This window comes from Gorilla gorilla, chromosome 12 (genome assembly GCF_029281585.2).
Source record: "Gorilla gorilla gorilla isolate KB3781 chromosome 12, NHGRI_mGorGor1-v2.1_pri, whole genome shotgun sequence".
In the NCBI taxonomy this organism is placed as follows: Eukaryota; Metazoa; Chordata; class Mammalia; order Primates; family Hominidae; genus Gorilla; species Gorilla gorilla.
The window spans coordinates 77,434,030-77,453,952 of record NC_073236.2 but is presented as its reverse complement, the minus strand read 5'-3'; the positions used below and the strand labels follow the sequence as shown (position 1 = coordinate 77,453,952).

At 44.1% G+C, this 19,923-nt stretch overlaps 1 long non-coding RNA gene across 1 annotated transcript; it reads right to left on the bottom strand.

Annotated features, from left to right (window-relative positions):
• Positions 1-1,196: 1,196 nt before the first annotated feature.
• Positions 1,197-19,719, bottom strand: LOC129531618 (uncharacterized). The gene is made up of 3 exons (XR_008676902.1): positions 19,457-19,719; positions 5,664-5,782; positions 1,197-1,334 (listed from the first exon to the last, which is right to left on the bottom strand). It is a non-coding gene; the product is annotated as an uncharacterized lncRNA (long non-coding RNA).
• Between the last annotated feature and the right edge of the window lie 204 nt (positions 19,720-19,923).

The following is a 19,923-nucleotide window of genomic DNA, read 5'->3' as shown; positions in this document are numbered from 1 at the left end:
GCAGACACAGGAGAGGCTCCAAAACCAGTATAAGTTGCCCTTTGGTTAGGGAAATTTACATTTCTAAAGTAACTCCCCATTTGTAAGGACGTCTCCCTCTCTGCACCAGGAAGAAAAAGAAGACTCTAAATCACAAGACTTTTATCAGTGGAGAAAGCACTGACTTAAATCTGCACAGCAAACCTTACGCTTGTTTACTGTACTTTTCCTGGTCACCTTCCCATAACTTGCCTTGCCCACATCCTTCTGCCTTTGTTAGCTAAAGAGTGTATTTTAGCTCAAGTTTTAGCCACTACTCTTCCCTGAGTTTCTCCCATTTGTATATAAGATCTGCATATTAATAAACTTCTGTTTGCCGTTCTCTTGCTAGTATATCTTTTGTAACAGCAACTTGAGCTGAGAACATAGAAGAATAGAAGGAAATATTTTATTCTTCCCTTACACTCACTAAATATTTTTCATGACCAGCTGATAGCTCATAACCTGCTGATAGCTCATAACCTGCACATTTAAAAGCATTGCACTAAGCAGAATACCCTTTTATCTCCCCTCCCAGGGCTAAGTATTTGTGTAATGCTTTAGTGTCTACAAAGCATGTTTTAAAGCGTACATTATCCCATTTAATCCTTGCACAACCCCAAAATGGGAATAATAACTTTCCTTTTATAAATGGGGGGAAATGAGGTCTAAAATGTTGGAGCAGCTTGCCAAAGTCATGCACCCAGAAATGCAGAGTTTGGATACTAATCTCTGAATCTAAATCCAGGGCTCTTTCACCAAAACCAGACTCCTAGTCCCACTTTATCAGTACCTTCCACTCTTATGGTTTAGGTTAAACTAGACAAAGTAAACTCTTTTTGCGTAAACTGGATTCTTAGTGCTCACAAAACCTCAGAATTCTTTGTGAGCCTGGAGTTTGCATACCTGTCCTGCCTTCCCTTTCCTTAGCCCGGGTGGTCTGGCAGAGCTGGGAAGGTCGTTGCAGAGTATAAGGTGTGCCAATTTCCCCCCAGGGCAAAAGGCCTCTACACCCACCCGGGGCTTCACTGTGGCTGGCCTTGGGTTTGAGCCCTGCCTTTGAACACAGCAGGGGGACACAGTCCCTGCCCTGGGCTGGAAGTAGTTCATTCACGCTGCTGTAACAAAATACCATACACTGGGCAGCTTATAAACAACAGAAATGTATTTCTCATAGTTGTAGAGGCTGGGAAATCCCAAGATGAAAGTTCTGGCAGATTCAGTGTCTGTTGAAGGTCTGCTTCCTGGTTCATAGATGGCGCCGTCTCAATGTGTCCTAACTTGGTAGAAGGAGTGTCGATGAAAAGAGTCCAATTCTGTAAAATATTTGAAGAGATTTATTCCGAGCTAAATATGAGTGACCCATGGCCCATGACACAGCCCTCAGGAGGGCCTGAGAACATGCGCCCAAGGTGGTCAGGGCACAGTTTGGTTTTATACATTTTAGGAAAACATTAGTGTATTAGTCCTTTTTCATACTGCTATAAAGAAAGGCTTGAGACCAGGTAATTTATAAAGGAAAGAGGTTTAATTGACTCACAGTTCAGCATGGCTGGGGAGGCCTCAGGAAACTTATAATCATGGCAGAAGGTGAAGCAAGGCACCTTCTTCACAAGGCAGCAGGAAGGAGAAGTGTCGAGCGGAGGGGGAAGAGTCCCTTATAAAACCATCAGATCTCATGAGAACTCACTCACTATCACAAGAACAGCATGGAGGGAACTATCCCCATGATTCAATTACCTCCACCTGGTTTCTCCCTTGACATGTGGGGATTATGGGAATTACACTTCAAGATGAGATTTAGGTGGGGACACAGAGCCTAACCATATCAATGAGACATCAATCAAATACACATCAATGTACATTGGTTTGGTCCAGAAAGGTAGGACAACAGGAAGGAGTGGGGGACTTCCAGCTCATAGGTAGATTCAAAAATTTTTCTGATTAGCGATTGGTTGAAAGAGTTAAGTTATTGTCTAAAGACTTAGGAATGCCTGGGATAAGATAAGGGGTTGTAGAGGCAAGGTTTTATCATGCAGGTGAAGCCTCTAGGTAGTGGGCTTCAGAGAGAATAGATTGTAAATGTTTCTTATCAGACTTAAAGAGTCTCTTCTATCAGTAATTCCAAAAAGGAGGAGGGTATAGGGAGGCAGTCTGACCCCTCCTTCCCATCATGGCCTGAACTAGTTTTTCAGGTTAGCTTTGGAATGCCCTTGCCAAGAGGAGGGGTCTGTGCAGATGGTGCAGGGCTTAGAATTTTATTTTTGGTTTACAGGAGCAAGGCAGCTCCCTGGGCTTTTTCTACAAAGGCTCTAATCCCACTCATGAGGGCACAGCCCTCACAACCTAATCACCCCCCAAAGGCCCCCCCGACCTACCTCCTAACACCATTACCTTAGGGGTTAGGATGTTAACCAGAGAGGAGGAATTTTGGGGGAACACAAACATTCAGACCTTGGCATTCAGGAAGCTGGGAAATGATACCAGGTATTGGAGAGGAAAAATGGCTTTCCTCTATCCTTCTGGTTCGTTGGCTAGGCTACTAATTACATTGACATTAGACAGATTAACAGGGGGAAAAACATGTTTAATTCCATGCATACACATGGGAGACCCACAGAAACAGGAGAGTCACAGAAGGGCCAAATGACTGGAGGTTATATAGCATCCTGAGCTACAGAAAGGAAGAGGGGCTTGGGGCTTCTGGGGGTTACCTTACACAGATGAAAAGTCTCTCAGGTAATAAAGCTTGTCTAAGCAGCCTTCTTCCTAATACAGATACTTTTACTAAGGTAAACTTCCTTTATAGATGTGTTTTTTTTTTTTTAATAAAAAGAAAGCTTTTCAGAGCTACCCCTGTCTGCAGTTTCTCAGAATAACCAGCTCAAAATATACCAATGAAGTGTATTTTGGGGTGGCATATTTGGGTCTTCTACAGTAATATTTTGGGGTGGTGTGTCCTGAGCCCCAACACAGAAAGACAAACGATGGGCTCTGAGGACAGGTGAGCCAGCCTGAGGGTGAGTGGCTTTGGGTGGGGGACTGGGGAAAGGTCAACTGAATGAGCTGAGGATAGGGATGGGGTATCACATATCCAGGAAATGCTGAGCACCCTGGGGGAAGGAAAGAAAACCTGGGGGTTAGAAAGCATGTCTACCAGGCGGGGCGTGGTGGCTCAAGCACTTTGGGAGGCTGAGGCAGGTGGATCACCTGAGACCAGGAGTTCGAGACCAGCCTGGCCAACATGGTGAAACCCCATCTCCACTAAAAATACAAAAAAGTTAGCCGGGGGTATTGGTGTACACCTGTAATCCTAGCTACCTAGGAGGCTGAGGCAGGAGAATCTCTTGAACTCGAAAGGCAGAGGGTTGCTGTGAGCTGAGATCACGCCACTGCACTCCAGCCTGGGTGACAGAGCAAGACTCCGTCTCAAAAAAAAAAAAAAAAAAAAAAGCATGTCTACCAGTTTTCAAGTTGAAACACTGCCTCTCCTTCTTATTCTCCTACAATTCTGCTTCCATGGGTTTTCTACATGTGGCAGTGGTTAGGAGGAGTTTTGCAACATTTCAAACAAATGAGCTTTGTGTTTGTGGGGAAGGAAGGCTATCTAAACACTGATATGTCTAGAGACACTGGTGAAGAAGAACTTTTTCAAATGGGCTGCCAGGCTCTGCAAGCCAGTGAGCTCAGAGAAAAAGCTCATCAGGGCCAAGAGAGAACTCTTTCTATATCCTCAGGATCCAGCCCTAGGTACCCGGGACAGCATTCTCTTCCCACCCAGAGAAGCCAGGGTTCCACAGAAGTGAGCCTCCCTCCAGCACTAGCGGCTGGTGGGGGTTGAGGATTACCCGTATTTCATCCAACCAGAGACACCATCCACTGTAAGCTGCACTGTTATTTTATGCAAGAAAAAAAAAAAAACAAATATGGAGACACCACTTAAAAGCTGGGATGCTGTAAGAAAATAAGTCTTCCCACAGGAGTGGCAGGCTGGAAATGCGCACGTCTCAATCCTGACACTGTGGAGGGAGGAACAACAATTCTCTCCTGACAATTTGAACCACGAGCCTGTGCTCATGCAGATTTGAGGTCTGAATTCATGCTGTCAGTGTGGTCTGAAAAAGTCAAGCTGAAAATTAATTTAACGTGGTCTCAGGTTGGTGGTGACCTAGAAGTGACTGGCAGCTGTGCATCATTTCCGGAAGAACTCAGCTTCGCATTGCAGGATGCCACTCATTTTAAGACACATCCTGGTTTCAGTGATGTTAAATATGAAGAAATGTGTTGCTTAAAATTAATGATGAAGGGGGCCAGGCGCGGTGGCTCACGCCTGTAATCCCAGCACTTTGGGAGGCTGAGGTGGGTGGATCATGAGGTCAAGAGATTGAGACTATCCTGGCCAACACGGTGAAACCCCATCTCTACTAAAAATACAAAAATTAGCTGGGCATGGTGGCGCGTGCCTGTAGTCCCAGCTACTCGGGAGGCTGAGGCAGGAGAATCACTTGAATCCGGGAGGCAGAGGCTGCAGTGAGCCAAGATTGCACCACTGCACTCCAGCCTGGCAACAGAGCGAGACTCCATCTCAAAAAAAAAAAAAAAAAAAATTAATGATGTATGGGCATGAAACGGATGTGATGTTGGCTGAACTTATTACTAACTTTTCCAGGTTTGTCTGGAACGTTCCTGGTTTTAGCTCTAAAAGCCATGCTCCCTATGAAATCCCTCAGTCCCAGACAAACCACAAAGGTTGATCACTCCACCCATCTGGTTGTCTTTTGGAGTTATCTCCTCTGGCCTAGGGGGCCTTGTTTTTACAGGGGTGGGATGATTGTACCGCAGCACGGACACCTGACCTGAGGAGAGGATAGGGGAATATGGAAATTTAAACTCAGGAATCTGAAGAAATGAGAACATTTTCTGAGAACACTAGGCCTGGCCTAGTTATTCAGTTTCTCTTGGGTTCCTGTGCATTGAAATAATTTCAATAAATTCTCCCTTTTATTTATGTGCTGTTTGAGGGGTGGGGTAATTTCAGTATATCTTTGGCCTTTATAGCTAATGGGGCCCTGACTGAGGTAGGGAGGCAGCCCTGAAAGGCTTTTTAGAGGCTCCAAGACTATCCTAGGTGCCAGGCTTGCCACTTGGAAAGCTTCCAAGAGAAACCAGCGATGCCTGTCAGCAGGTCTGTGTGTGTAGGAGATGGGCTCTCCTTAGGCAGATTTGTCTAAATGAAGCAGAAATACCATGAGCTCCATCCAACACTGTTGTTATTCTCACAACCCTGTAATTAGAATGATGTGAATTATTCCCTAAACAAAGGCCTAGAGAATAGTTTAACCATCTCTGTTTTATTTGTGTACTAAATAACTGTACTTGGAGTCATGTTTGTTTCCAAGCTCCTTATTACGTGTTTTCCTTTTTCTCTTCCCTGCCTCCTATACCAGTAAACTTCTTGAGGGAAGAGTAAGGTTCTCCTGCTCATACCTGCCTCTCCCAGGGCCCAGCATAGCTGCTTGTTTTCCTGTAAGCTCCTCGAGGACAGGGAGTGGGTCTCTGTGTGTTCCTAACGCCGAGCACCATCGTGACACCTAATAAGTTCTCAATGAGTGAGTGCTGAACTGAGCTGCCGCTTGTAGACTCACCAATAAATACCTGAGCCAAGGATGACGGATTTCCTCATCCAGTCATTCACTGAGTAGTTAATGAATTTGTATTATACGTCTCCATGCAGCTTACATTCTACTGAAAGGCAGACCAAAACCTAGTAAACAGACAAATAAAGTCAGAATAAGGTATGGTAAATGCTGTGGGAAACAAAAAGGAGAAAGAGGCCCAGTTGAGATAGAATACCCAGGGAAAAACCCCTCTGAGGAGGTGACAGCTGTGAGAAAGGAAACACTTTCTCCCCACTCTCTTAGGTTCAGTGTTGGAGGCCTGTGAATTAAACTGACAAAAGACAGATTGGCAAAACAAAAACAGAATTTTACTCACATACATACATGGGAATTCACAGAAAAATGTGGCTCAAAGAGGTGATTAGAATTGGGGGCTTATATATCTTTTTCACAGGCTCTCAGATGAAAGACCTTTGTCTTTTGGCAGTAGCTCTGACATTTTATGACACAATATACACTCTTAATAGGAGAAGGGGATGGAGAGAAAGGAGACTGGAAAACCAATGACTTCTAGAAAAGATAAATGGGCCCTAAGGCAAATAGATATGAGGGAGATATGATAGTTTTGTGACCATGTCTATTTAGGAGAGTTTTTATAGCCTTGTGGCTTCTCCTCTGGTGAAGGGAGTCACTCTTCCATGGTTGGGAAACCTCTGGGAAGGGGATCTATGATGGTTGCATTCTTTTGGGAGGCTCTGCTTTTAGGCAGAAAGGGGAGTTTAGGAAAGAAACTCTCTTCACCATGGTATGTTCTGGATCCTTTTCCTAGAAAGTTGGTTTCTTTTTTTTTTTTTTTCTTGAAACAGAGTCTTTCTCTGTCACCCAGGCTGGAGTGCAATGGCTTGTGGATCTCCTTCTGCAGCTTTCTCTGTATTCATTGTTATGGACTGAATTGTGTCCCTCCAGATTCATACGGCGAAGCCCTAAACCCCTAATTCGACTTTATTTGGAGGCAGGGCCTACAAGGAGCTAATTAAGATTGAGTGAGGTCACAAGGGTGCAGCCTAAAGCCAAAAGGACGGCTGTCCTTATAAGAAGAGAAAGAGACACGAGAGAGCTCCCACTTCTCTCCTAAGCAAGCAGAAAGAAGGGGCCATATGAGGACATAGGAGAAGGCAGCTGTCTACAGGACAGGAAGAAAGGCCTCACCAGAAAGCAGCCCTGACAGCATTTTGATCTTGGACTTCTGGCCTCCAGAACTGAGAAAATAAATCTCTGTTGCTGAAGCCACCCAGTCTGTGGTATTTTGTGATGGCAGCCCTAGCCAACTAATAGACTCGTATTAGTATACACAAAGATCCGTGCACAGGGAGTGTGTCTTATTTGATGTTTATTTGAGCAAAAATGGTATTGGGCTATACTCTCTTTCCTCTGAAACTAGCCTTAGTCATTAACACTATTAAATGGCCGTCTGGCTTCTTGCTGACGCCCCACATCCAGTTCCATTAGGACGTCCTGCAGGCTCCACCTTCAAAATCCATCCGGAATCAGACTGCATCCCCCCATCTTGTGGCTTCCACTTGGTGCAAGCCCAATCCTGTCTCTCTCACTTAGCTACAGCAGCCTCTACACCCCTCTCTGCTTCCACCCTTGTCCCTTCAGTCCATTCCCCTCACAGCAGCCAGAGGAACCCTTTGAAATCTGTCAGATCACGTTGCTCCTCAGCTTAGAAATCTTAACTGGTTTCCATTCTACTCAGAGTAAAAACCTGTCTTAGCCAGGTGGGGGGAGTGCACTCATTGTCTGTCACTCGGGAGGCTGAGGCAGGAGGACTGCTTGAGTCCAGGAGTTCAAATGCAGCCTGAGCAACATAGTGAGACCCCAACAGTAAAAAACCAAAAAAAACCAAAACCAAAGTCTTCACCAGGAGCTGCCAGGCCCTACGTGGTCTACACCATGCATATACATCCCCCACCCCCCCACATCCCTGCTCTCCTCTCTGACCTTCCCTCCCATCCCCATCTCCTGCTACCCTGGCCTCCTTGATGCTACTAGATCACACTAAGCACATTCCCAAATCAGGGCCTTGGCACTCAGTCTGGAATGCCCGTCCTCCTGATGGCCACAATGTTCCTTCCCTCACTTCCTTCCGGGCTCCATCCCCCAACCCACCGCCATTATTCTTCATAGCATTTCTCACCAGCTGATACTATATACTTATTTATTTGTTTTTGGCCTGTCTTCCTCCACTAAGATGTGAAATGCATGAGCAAAAAACCTTGTCTTATTCCCTGCTATATCCCTAGCACTTAAACAGTACTAGGTTCATAGATGATGCTCAGTAAATGTTCAATAAAGAAATCTCTCCAAGTCACTAAACATAAATATAACAACCTTTTCAATGGTTGTATAACATGTGCTAATATGAATAGATCACAATTCACAAAACCATCCCCCGTTAATGATGTATATGTTGTTTTTCACTTTTTGCTACATTAAGCGATGCTTGTGACAGACATTTTTATGTACCCTTCTCTATTAGTCCTTTTGTTTCTATAGGATATCTTCTCTAAATCTGGATTGGTGTGTCAAGAGATAGGCATCGGCTGGGTGTGGTGTCTCACGCCTGTAATCCCAGCACTTTGGGAGGCCGAGGTGGGCAGATCATGAAGTCAGGAGTTCGAGACCAGCCTGACTAACATGGCGAAACCCCATCTCTACTAAAAATATAAAAATTGGCCGGGCATGGTGGCGTGCGCCTGTAATCCCAGCTACTCAGGAGGGTGAGGTAGGAGAATCTCTTAAACCTGGGAGGCAGAGGTTGTGGTGAGCCAAGATAGCGCCACTGGACTCCAGCTTGGTCATGACAGAATGAGACTGCATCTCAAAAAAAAAAAAAAAAAAAAGAGAGAGATAGACATCAAGTTTGAATAGCCATTAGTGCTTTTCCTTAGTCACTGTTCATAGACAAATCCCCAAGCAAGGCCTCAATCATTTCCGGGAACCTGGGGCCAGTGCAATATTGTCCTTAGACCAGGCAAGAGACCCTCTACGCTTTGGAGGGCCTTGCGTGTCACAAACACAAAAATTAAATTTATTGAAGACCACATGGGAGCCTTTGTCACCTGGGATCCTGGACATATCACTGGCATAGTGTGACCCGTAATCGTGAGCACCGATGCGTAAGATGAACACACTCAGTCTCCACATTTCCCTCCTATGTTCTCAAAACAAAAGGCTGCTGAGCCCAAACACTGTGAAGGTCTACAGGTTGTGCCCCTGCTGACACTGGAGACAGACACTGCTTTGGAGGGAGAAGGAATGTAATTGCCTCATATGTGTGTCCCTTCTCTCAGAGAGCATGAATTCAAGAGGTCCTGACATAACCAAATATTATTTCTCAATAGTGCCAAGGGCCTATTTTTTTCTTAATTTGTCCTAATCCGTGACTCTGGAGGCATTCACAAATTAGCTTAGTGTTTACAGGAGTCGCACGTGGTGGCTGTGTCAGTTATCTATTCCTGCATAACAAACCACACCGAAACTGGGTGGCTTAAAACGACAAAAATTTATTTGCTCATAATTCTAGGTTGGGCTCAGCTGGGCAATTTTTCTGCTGATCTCCTTTTGGATCACTTATACAGCTGCAGTCAGCCAGCAGCTCATCTGGCACTGGATGTTCCCAGATGGCTTTGTTTATGTGCTTGATATTTACGCTGGCTATTGGCTGGGGTGCCCTAGTTCTCCTTCAAATAGCCTTTCGTCCTTTAGGAAAGGACTGGGCATTTTCACATAATGGCAGAAATGTGTAATGTAATTAAGGCCTAGCTGTGGGAGTTGCACCATGTTACTTCTGTCTCAGTCTATGGAGCAAATGAAGCCTTAAGGGATGCCCAGATCCAGGGGTTGGAAGGATATAGATTCTATGTCTCCATGAGAAACATGGCAGAAATTATATTGCAAAGGGGCTGGATGCAGGGAGGTAAGACGTGTTGGGGACCATTATGTAACAATATACCACAGTGCCTGAGGAACATTTTGCCAGGCTGAAGAATTGATATTTTTCGGTGAGGCACAGTGGCTCACATGTGTAATTCTAGCACTTTGGGAGGCCAAGGTGGGTGAATTGCTTGAGCTCAGGAGTTCAAGACCAGCCTGGGCAACATGGTGAAACCCTGTCTCTACCAAAAATACAAAAAATTAGCCAGGTGTGATGGTGTGCACCTGTGGTCCCAGCTACTTGGGAACCTGAGGTGGGAGAATCGCTTGAGCCTGGGAGTTGGAGAGCCATGATCGCACCACTGTACTCCAGCCTGAGTGACAGAGTGAGACCCTGTCTTAAAAAAAGGAAAAAAAAAAGAATTCATATTTGTCTTACATTTATATACATGTAGTTGTAAGATATTTGAAGCATGATACAGATTCTTTGCTTTGCTTATTAAGCAGACATTAAAACCCAGAATTGTGAAGTTTTATTTATTAATTTTGAGATGGAGTCTCGCTCTGTTGCCAGACTGGAGTGCAGTGGCACGATCTTGGCTCACTGCAACCTCTGCTTCCCTGGTTCAAGTGATTCTCCTGCCTCAGCCTCCCGAGTAGCTAGAACTACAGGTATGCACCACCACACCCAGCTAATTTTTGTATTTTTAGTACAGATGGGGTTTCACCATGTTGGCCAGGATGGTCTCAATCTCTTGACCTCATGATCTACCAGCCTTGGCCTCCCAAAGTTTTGGGATTACACGCGTGAGCCACTGTGCCTGGCTGAAGTTTTATTTTTATAATAATATTGAATAAGATTTAATTATCAAGTATAAAAAAATTTAGCCTTACTTAAATAACTTTATTTTTTAAATTTACTAATTAAATTTTTGTATTTTGCTTTGTAATATTAATAATTTGGACAGGCGTGGTGGCTCATGCCTGTAATCCCAGCACCTTGGGAGGCTAAGGTGAGAGGATCACTTGAGCCCAGGAGTTTGAGACCAGCCTGGGCAACATAGTGAGACCCCTGGTGGAGCTGGGGAAAGAGCCACAGAGAGAGCTCAAAAAATTAGCTGGGCATGGTAGTGAGCACCTGTAGTCCCAGCTACTTGGAAGGCTTAGGTGGGAAGATTGCTTAAGTTTGGGAGGTCGAGGCTACTGTTGCCCAGGATGGGGTGCAGTGAACTGTGATCATACCACTGCACTCCAGCCTGGGCAACAGAGCAAGACACTGTCTCAAAAAAAAAAAGTTGAATGTTTTAGAAGAAAAACAACTTTATTTTGTAAACTCTTAGATCACTAGGAATGAATACAAGTTGAGTTGGGATCAATTTAGAAAATATGACAGTGGAGCTCAAAAAAAAAAAAAAGCCAAAAAAGGAAAAGTATTCAGAAGGGCATCAGCTTAAATTTTTTAAAACTGGCAACACTGAAAATGAACAGTTTTCTGTTGAGGTCTCTCATAAAATTTGTAAGCAAGAGAACTTCACAAACTCTTTTTCTTTTCCCTTCCCTCCTTCCCTCCCTCCCTCCCTCCCTGCCTCCCTCCCTTCCTTCCTTCCTTCCATTTTTGAGCCAGGGTCTTGCTCTATTGCCCAGGCTAGGGTACAGTGGCATTATCATAGCTCACTGCAGCCTGGAACTCCCGGGCTCAAGCAAATCTCCTGCCTCAGCCTCCCAAGCTAAGACTACAAGTGCATACACCTCACATGGCTAATTTTTTATCTTTTGTAGAGATGAGATCCAGCTATGTTGCCCAGTCTGGTCTTCAGCTCCTGGCCTCAAGTGATTCTGCTGCTGCCCAGGCTGGAGTGCAGTGAGCTGTCATCACAGCCTCCTAAAGTGTTGGGATTACAGGTGTGAGTCACAATGCCCAGCCAAGATTCTTTTTTAATGAGATTTTAATGCTGATGAAACTGTAAAAATAAGCAAGAAAATTATTCTCATTAAATTCATAACTTGAAGAGGTTGAATGCAATTCCTGCAACTTCTTTTTTTTTTTTTTTTTTTTTTTTGAGACGGAGTCTCGCTGGAGTGCAGTGGTGTGATCTCGGCTCACTGCAACCTCCCCTCCTGGGTTCAAGCAATTCTCCTGCCTCAGCCTCCCGAGTAGCTGGAATTACAGGCGCCTGCCACCATGCCACTTAATTTTTGTGTTTTTAGTAGAGACGAGGGTTTCTCCATGTTGGTCAGGCTGGTCTCGAACTCCTGACCTCAGGTGATCCACTCACCTCAGCCTCCAAAAGTGTTAGGCCTGGCCGCAACTTCATATTTTTTTTTACCAAATGAGGATCTGATTACAGATCCAAAGAATAAGAATGTATGTGGCCTCTGTTTGCACTTGCAAGTGTTGAGGGCAATGAAATTGTGTCAATCAGCTTCTTTCTCCCCAGAGTCTGTTTTCAGGTTAGGCAGGAGAACAGGGCAGAGTCATTCCCAGAAGCCTGGGCCTTGTCAGATTCTTCAGAAGAGATGGCCTCCTGGGACACTCTGGGTCCCTGGCAGAGAGCTCAACCCTGACAGCCTCCCTGAGTCATACCAGAGCAGTCACTGGGTCCTGATGTCCCTGTTTCAGATGCTCTGCTCCCTGCCCCCGCATCTCTGAAGTCATCGGGCTGCTGCATGCCCATCAGCCTGAGTAGTTGCAGGCTATTGGTGTCATTTCTGGAAAAGAAGGCAGCTGCTTCTCTGTTTGTTTTTCTCTTCCAACACAGTGCCCTATTTACCTACAGAATCACCACAAAGTGACAGCCCTGGCAGATCTCTTACCATTCAGCAGCTGCCTCAAGTCACCCAACATAGTGTTTGAGTCTCCAGTGAGAGGGAGGGAGACAAAGGCTGCATTTCACAGACCTGGTGATGGAGGCCCAGAGAAGAGAAGTGATTTCCTCAAGGTCACCCTGCTTCTCGGTAGCAGACCCAGGATTCTCAATCTTCAGTTCAGATCTTTTCCATTGTATGAATTCAGAATACTGAACTGTCTTCACTTTTTGTTTGTTTGTTTGTCTTTGAGACAGGGTCTCACTCCCCTTGCCCAGGCTAGATTGCAGTGGTGCAATCACAGCTCACTGCAGCCTCAACTTTCTGGGCTTAGGTGATTTTCCCTTCTCAGCCTCCTGGGTAGCTGGGACTACAGGTGTGTGCCACCATGCCTGGCTCATTTTTTGTATTTTAGTAGAGATGGGGTTTCGCCATGTTGCTCAGGCTGGTCTTGAACTCCCGGGCTCAAGCGATCCACCTGCCTTGGTCTCCCAAAGTGCTGGGATTACAGGTGTGAGTCACATCTTGGTTAGAAGTTTGTTGTTTTGTTTTTTTGCCCTCCTTTGTAAGACAGCCCTATCCTGATAAATTATCAGGATACAGGCTTAGGGATTGGGTGAGTTTACCAATGAGATTGCAAGAATGCTAATTAAATTATCCCTTTCCCAGGAGCCTCTGCTTCCTGAGGCTGCCCCACTCCCAGCTACCAAATGCAAATGGACTTAACTGCAGTAAACTTTTGTTTACTTGGGGATGTTGGTTACATTTTCAACTGCAAAGATTTATAACCAAAGTTAAGGGGTTATAAAAAGACCTCAGCGTCCTATTTATTATGACGTGAAAAGTAAATATCCAGACTACTTTATTTGCAATAGCAAAAGTTTGGAAATAACTAACTTGCCCATTAAAATAGGATTGATGAAATGACTTCTAGTACATCCACAGGACAGCATACTATGGAGATATGAAAAAGGAATGATACAGAAGCTTTCCTTTTTACTTTAAGTTATATTTTTTGCATAATAATCTACAAATAGAATACTGTATAATGAAAAGCCTCCCTTCTATTCTGTCTCCCAGCCACCAAGTTCACCTTCCGACAGGCAACCAGCATGACCTGTTTCTTCTGTAACCTTTTAAAGACATTTCATGCACATAGAAGCATTTATAAGGATAGTCAGCCCAGTATTTTGAGGCTGGGCTCAAATGCCTCTGGCTTTTTTCATTTACTGTTTTCATTTGTTCAGGAAACACTTACCGAGCACCTACTATGTGTCAAGCACTCTTTTAGGCATTTGGAATTTAGTAGTGAACAAAACAAATACATTTCTTGCCCTCCTGGAGCTTACATTTTTTTAATTTTTTTTTTTTTCCAAGACAAGGTCTTGCTCTGTCACCCAGGCTGGAGTGCAGTGATGTGAACACTGCTTGCTTCAGCCTCGACCTCCTGGGCTCAAGTGATCCTTCTGCCTCAGCCTTCCAAGTAGGTGGGACTACAGGCACCCACCACTACCCCCAGCCAGTTTTTAAATTTTCTGTAGAGACGGGGTCTCACCATGTTGCCCAGGCTGGTCTCAAACTCCTGGGCTCAAGCAATCCTCCCTTCTTGCCCTCCCAAAGTGCTAGCATTACAAGTGTGAGCCACTGAGCTGGCCACGCTTACGTTTTTGTGGGATATAAATAAACAAGTGATATATAGTGATAAGTGGTAAGTGCTATGGAGCAAAACAGGGTAAGGGGATAGATGTGTGTGTATGCATACATGTGTGTGTGGCGAGGGTGGTGGTGAATGGGATGTGGATATTTTATGATAGGGTGGTGTGGGAGACCAGAATATGCCACCCCAAAATATGAAGGATTTTTGAGCTAAAGACAATTAAGAAGAAGCAGATGCAGGAAAGCTCTCTGCCCTCCTTCTATTTGCCTAAAAGCAGGACATAGATTTACAAAGGCAAAAGGTATCCTACCCTGCTACCCTTCTTCTAGGGAAAACAAAGATTAGCACTGAAGGTCTAACTTTGGACCCTTATCAGCCTGGAGATGTCACCAGAGGAAGCCACATGAACAGGCCTTACTAGCCAGGCTGTATCTGCCATTTATTGGCTTTCTCACAAGTTGCTGCCCCTAGAGACTCAAAATCCTTTTCCTTTGCCTTGTCACTTCTCTAAATATTCATTGTTCTTTGTTGATAATGCCACATAAGCTAGAATTCAAAGCCACCTTTTTGAGAACTACTCATTCTCTGGGTGTGTTCCATGTATACATTAAATATACATGTTAAACTTCAGTTTGTTTTTATCTCGTCTTTTGCTACAAGGGTCTTTTCCAATCAAAAACCTATGAGGGTTGAAGAAAAAATTATTTTTATTCTCCTATAGTGGTCAGTGAAAGATTTGCCAAGGCCTGAAGAAAGTGAGAGAGTGAGCCAGGTTTCCTCTGCTTTGAATCCAGATATCTGGATTTGAACCTTCAAAGCCTTCAAACCCTCCACGTGGAGCGGAAGGAACTTGCTATGAGGAACAAAGCAGTTATGGTTGAAACTGAGTGAATGTATCTTGGAGATCTTCTGTATCATGAGAACTTGCTCATTCTTTTTACACCTGCATCTTATTCCATTGTATGTGTGCACCACGGTTGAATTAAGCAGTCTGTTACTAATGGAGATTTCTAAGACTTCTGTTCTTTTGTGATTGCAAACAATATTGCAGTGAGTAACCTTATCAGGTGGTTCTTTGCAATATGCAAATTTCTGTGGAATTAATTCCCAGAAGTGGAATTGCTAGGTCAAAGGTATGTGTGCCTGTATTTTCATATAGATTTTGCCAAACTGTAACTAACAAAGAAGGTGAACTATTTTTGGTCTGCTGCCAACTATATATTGATTTTTTTTTTTTTTTTAATTTGAGACAGAGTTTTGCTCTTGTTGCCCAGGCTGGAGTACAATGGCACAAACTTGGCTCACTGCAACCTCTGCCTTCTGGGTTCAAGCAATTCTCCTGCCTCAGCCTCTCGAGTAGGTGGGATTACAGGCCCCCGCCACCATGCCCAGCTAATTTTTTGTATTTCTAGTAGAGATGGGGTTTCACCATGTTGGCCAGGCTGGTCTCGAACTCCTGGCCTCAAGTGATCTGCCCATCTCAGTCTCCCAAAGTGCTGGGATTACAAACATGAGCCACCACACCCGGCCAATTTATTATTCTTTAAGTAAATACGTATTGAGCACCTGCCGTGAACCAGGTACTAGTCTAAATGCTGACAGTTGAGAACTGGAACAGAAACCACAACTTGCCAAGCATATCCTGACTCACAGAACAGATTGACTGTGCCAGACCAGTCATGCCAGAAGCTATGATGTGCTTCATACACTATCAAAACTCAGTACTCAACATCGATTTGTTCAGACCCATGATCCCAAGGTGAGACCACTGACAATTCCATTAATTATCTAGTTTTCAAAATCTAACCAATCCTTGCAAAGAGCACCCTCTAAATAACATCTGGGACAAAATATACCCATTAGTGAAGACCATTTGACTTTGGGTAGTGCAATAGGAAGAACATTCATTAATGAGAAAGGTCTCAAAAAAGAGGAAACAAACTTGCATTTTTTTTTTTTTTTGAGATGGAATCTCGCTCTTTCACCCAGGCTGGAGTGTAGTGGTGCCATCTTGGCTCACTGCAACCTCTGCCTCCTGGGTTCAAGTGATTCTCTTGCCTCAGCCTCCCGAGTAGCTGGGACTACAGGCGCCCACCAGCATGCCCAGCTGATTTTCGTATTTTTAGTAGGGATGGGGTTTCAGCATGTTGGCCAGGCTGGTCTCAAACTCCTGACCTGAGGTGATCCACCCACCCGGACTTCCCAAAATGGTGGGATTACAGGCGAGAGCCACTGTGCCCAGCCCAAACTTGCATTTTGATAAAACAAGGGTGTCATTGAGGAAGAGTGGAGGCAAGTCTCATCTTGGACATGTCAGGTGAGGTGGTCCTTTGTAGTTAGCCTTTTCTCTGAACATAAGGGTGGTGGGATTTCCTAACCATTAAAAAGTTGCTATCTCGGCCGGGCATGGTGGCTCATGCCTGTAATCCCAGCACTTTGGGAGGCCTAGGCAGGCAGATCACGAGGTCAGGAGTTCGAGACCAGCCTGGCCAACATGGTGAAACCTTGTCTCTACTAAAAACACACAAAAAATTAGTCAGGTGTGGTGGTACACTCCTGTAGTCCCAGCTACTCGGGAGGCTGAGGCAGGAGAATCGCTTGAACCTGGGAGGGGGAGGTTGCAGTGAGCCTAGATCGCACTACTGCACTCCGGCCTGGCAACAGAGCAAGACTCTGCCTCAAAAAAAAAAAAAAAAAAAAAAAGGTGCTATATAGCTTTGGGCTTTGGGTTTTTTTTTTTTTTAAATGACAGCTTGACATATGATTCACATATTATACAATTAACTCATTTAGAGTGTACAATTCAATGGTTTTTGGTATATTCTTGGTAAATTTATGCGACCATCACTAGGATTAATTGTAGAACTTTTTCTTTTTTGTCTTTTTTTTTTTTTTTTTTTTTTAGACAGAGTCTGCAACCTGTGCCTCCCGAGTTCATGCCATTCTTCTGCCTCAGTCTCCGGAGTAGCTGGGATTACAGGTGCCCGCCACCACGCCTGGCTGATTTTTGTATTTTTAGTAGAGACAGGGTTTCACCATGTTGGCCAGGCTGGTCTCAAACTGCTGACCTCATGATCTGCCTGCCTTGGCCTCCCAAAGTGCTGGGATTACAGATGTGAGCCACTGCGCCCGGCCAATTGTAGAACATTTTCATTACCCTCAAAAGAAACCTCATACCAATTAACTGTCATTTTCCATTTTCCCATTGCCTATTCCTAGGCAATTGCTAATCTGTTCTTGCCTCTATATATTTGCCTATTCTGGACATTTCATATAAATTGAATTATTCATTATGTGATCATCTTTTGTGACTGACTTCTTTCACTTTGCATAATGTTGTCAAGGTCTATCCATTCTAGCATGCATCAATACTTCATTTCTTTTTATTGCTGAATTATACTCCATTGTATACCATATTTTGTTTATCCATTCATCAGTTGGTGGACATTTGGGTTGTTTTTACTTTTTCGTTATAATGAATAATATTGCTAATAAACATTCAGGTAAAAATTTTTGTGTGAACATATGTTTTCAATTCTTTTGGCCATGGACCTAGGAGTGGAATTGATAGATCCAATAGTAACTCTATGTTTAATCTTTTGAGGAACTGCCGAACTATTTTCCAAAGCAGCTGCACCATTTTACATTTCCACCAGCAATATGAGGGTTGCAATTTCTCCATATTTTTGCCAACACTTGGGTTTTTAAACATTTTTTATTACAGTGTAGGGGCAGAAAGGTGTGATACTTTTCCTCACCCATCATAAGGCACATGGCCAACACTCTGATAACAAAAGACAGGTTAACAAGAAAAAAGCATAACAAATTTATTTAATCAAAGTTTTATGTGACACAGGAGCCTTCAGAAATGAAGGCCCAACAACTTAGGGAAAACCATTTATTTTTTGCTTAGGTTTGATTAAGAAGGGACTGCCTTATAGAAATGTGATTGGACAAAGAGGTACAAGCGAGTAGGAATAGACTGAGGGGGAAAACCCAGCGAGGCCTGTCCAGATTCATCTTGGCCTCTCTGTGGAGCATCACTCTACCCTTCCCAGGTGCGGGACAAGACTCCCCTGAAATAAAGGCCTTCATGGGAGAAGGGAGAGAGTGACCTTTCTAGGTTTTATGGCTTGCTTTTGGAGAGAGGGTCTCTGGTTTCTATGACTCACCTTAGAAGAATTCTTATTTCTATGAGGAGAAAGAAGGGTGGGAGACAGGAGGACGGGAGAAGGTCAGAGAGATCTTGCTTCTGAGATCCTTCCAAGCTCTTTTAGTTCAAAGTACTTGCCATGCTGTTGAGACTCAGAAAACAATACCCCAAGAAGAAGACCTTAGCAGTGAAGGGGCATTGTTGTCTGGGGTAAATACCTAGGGTCTGTCGTCTGGCGTCAAGAAGATAAAGGACACAGACACACACGAAGAGTGAGTTTAGGAGCAGAGGTTTAACAAGCAAAAGAAAGAGAAGGGAGAGCAGCTCTTTCTCTTGTGAGGAAGAGGGGACATCCAAAAGGGAAAAGTCGGCCCGTGGGGGACTAAGCCAGATTTTATAGGCAGGCTTGAGGAGGTGGTGTCTGATTTACGTAGGGCCCACAGATTGGTTGGACCAGGTGTGACGTTTGCATAGCTTGAGGGGAAGGCTGGTCACCCCACCCTTATTTTATTATGCAAATGGAGTCTTTCCCTGGCTGGTGCCATATTGTCTTTTCCTTACTGTACACATGGTTTGGCAAAGAGAAGCCGCCATTTTGAACATGGCTAGTCCCAGGTAGCCTTTTCCTATTAGCACGACTGCTAGCATTCACCTGTACAAGCTTCCAGCTTGTCTATGTCTGCAGCTCGATTTTACAGGTTGCTCTTCGTTAGAAAAGAGAATGATTTGGGGGCTGCTTTTCATTAAAAGGAAAACCTTACTGTGGTCTCCTGTACCCTCACTATCTACCTAAGTAATTCCTTCTTAACTCCTGTATCAGCAGCAGCCTCAGAAACAAAAAGTTTCCTCTGACCTTCTCATGCTCTCCTGTCTCTCAGTCCCATTCTCCCCAGAGGCCAGCCATAGAAACTAGAATCTCTCTTCCCCAAGGTTCTGGTCATCAAAACCAGAACCCTTTTCCCCCAGAGTTAGTCATAAAACCTAAAAATATTACTCTAATTTACTCCAATTATCACCAAAATAATTAGATAATATGTAAATTATCTAAATATTACTCTAATTTCCTCCACCTTTCCATGTAAAAACTGGACATAAAGAAATTATCTGGGCCAGGCATGGTGGCTAACACCTATAATCCAAGCAGTTTGGGAGGCTGAGGTAGGAGGATTCCTTGAGGCCAGGAGTTCAAGACCAGCCTGGGCAACATAACAAGACCCCATCTCTATTTTAAAAATTAAAATAAAATAAGAAATTACCCTGACCTACCTTGTTTGACTGTAGGTCATAAGAGTCCCATTCCAGACAGGACTCTGTCTCATACTCAGAAGGAAGGAATAAGTGGTCAGAGGCCAAGAAAAATCTAGACAGAGAGGCCTTGATGGGTTTTCCCACTTATTTAGATCATACCTTCTTGTCCAATCATGTTTCTATACAGCTGTCCATACTTTTTTAAATCTAAGCATAAAAATTATAATTGTCCTTGTATCTTTGGATCTTCATGCTAACAGCTCCCATGTAGACATGTTAAATAAATGTGCATGCCTTTTCTCCTATTAATCTGCCTCATATCAGTGATTTTTTGGTGAATCTTCAGAGGACCAAGGGAAACCTTCAAAGGGCCAATGGGTTCCCCTTGGCCCCTACAATGCTAAAGCACCATAATTGGAGATATTGTGTTCTGAGCCCCAATAATAGCTACTCTAGTGGGCACGAAATGAGATCTCATTGTGGTT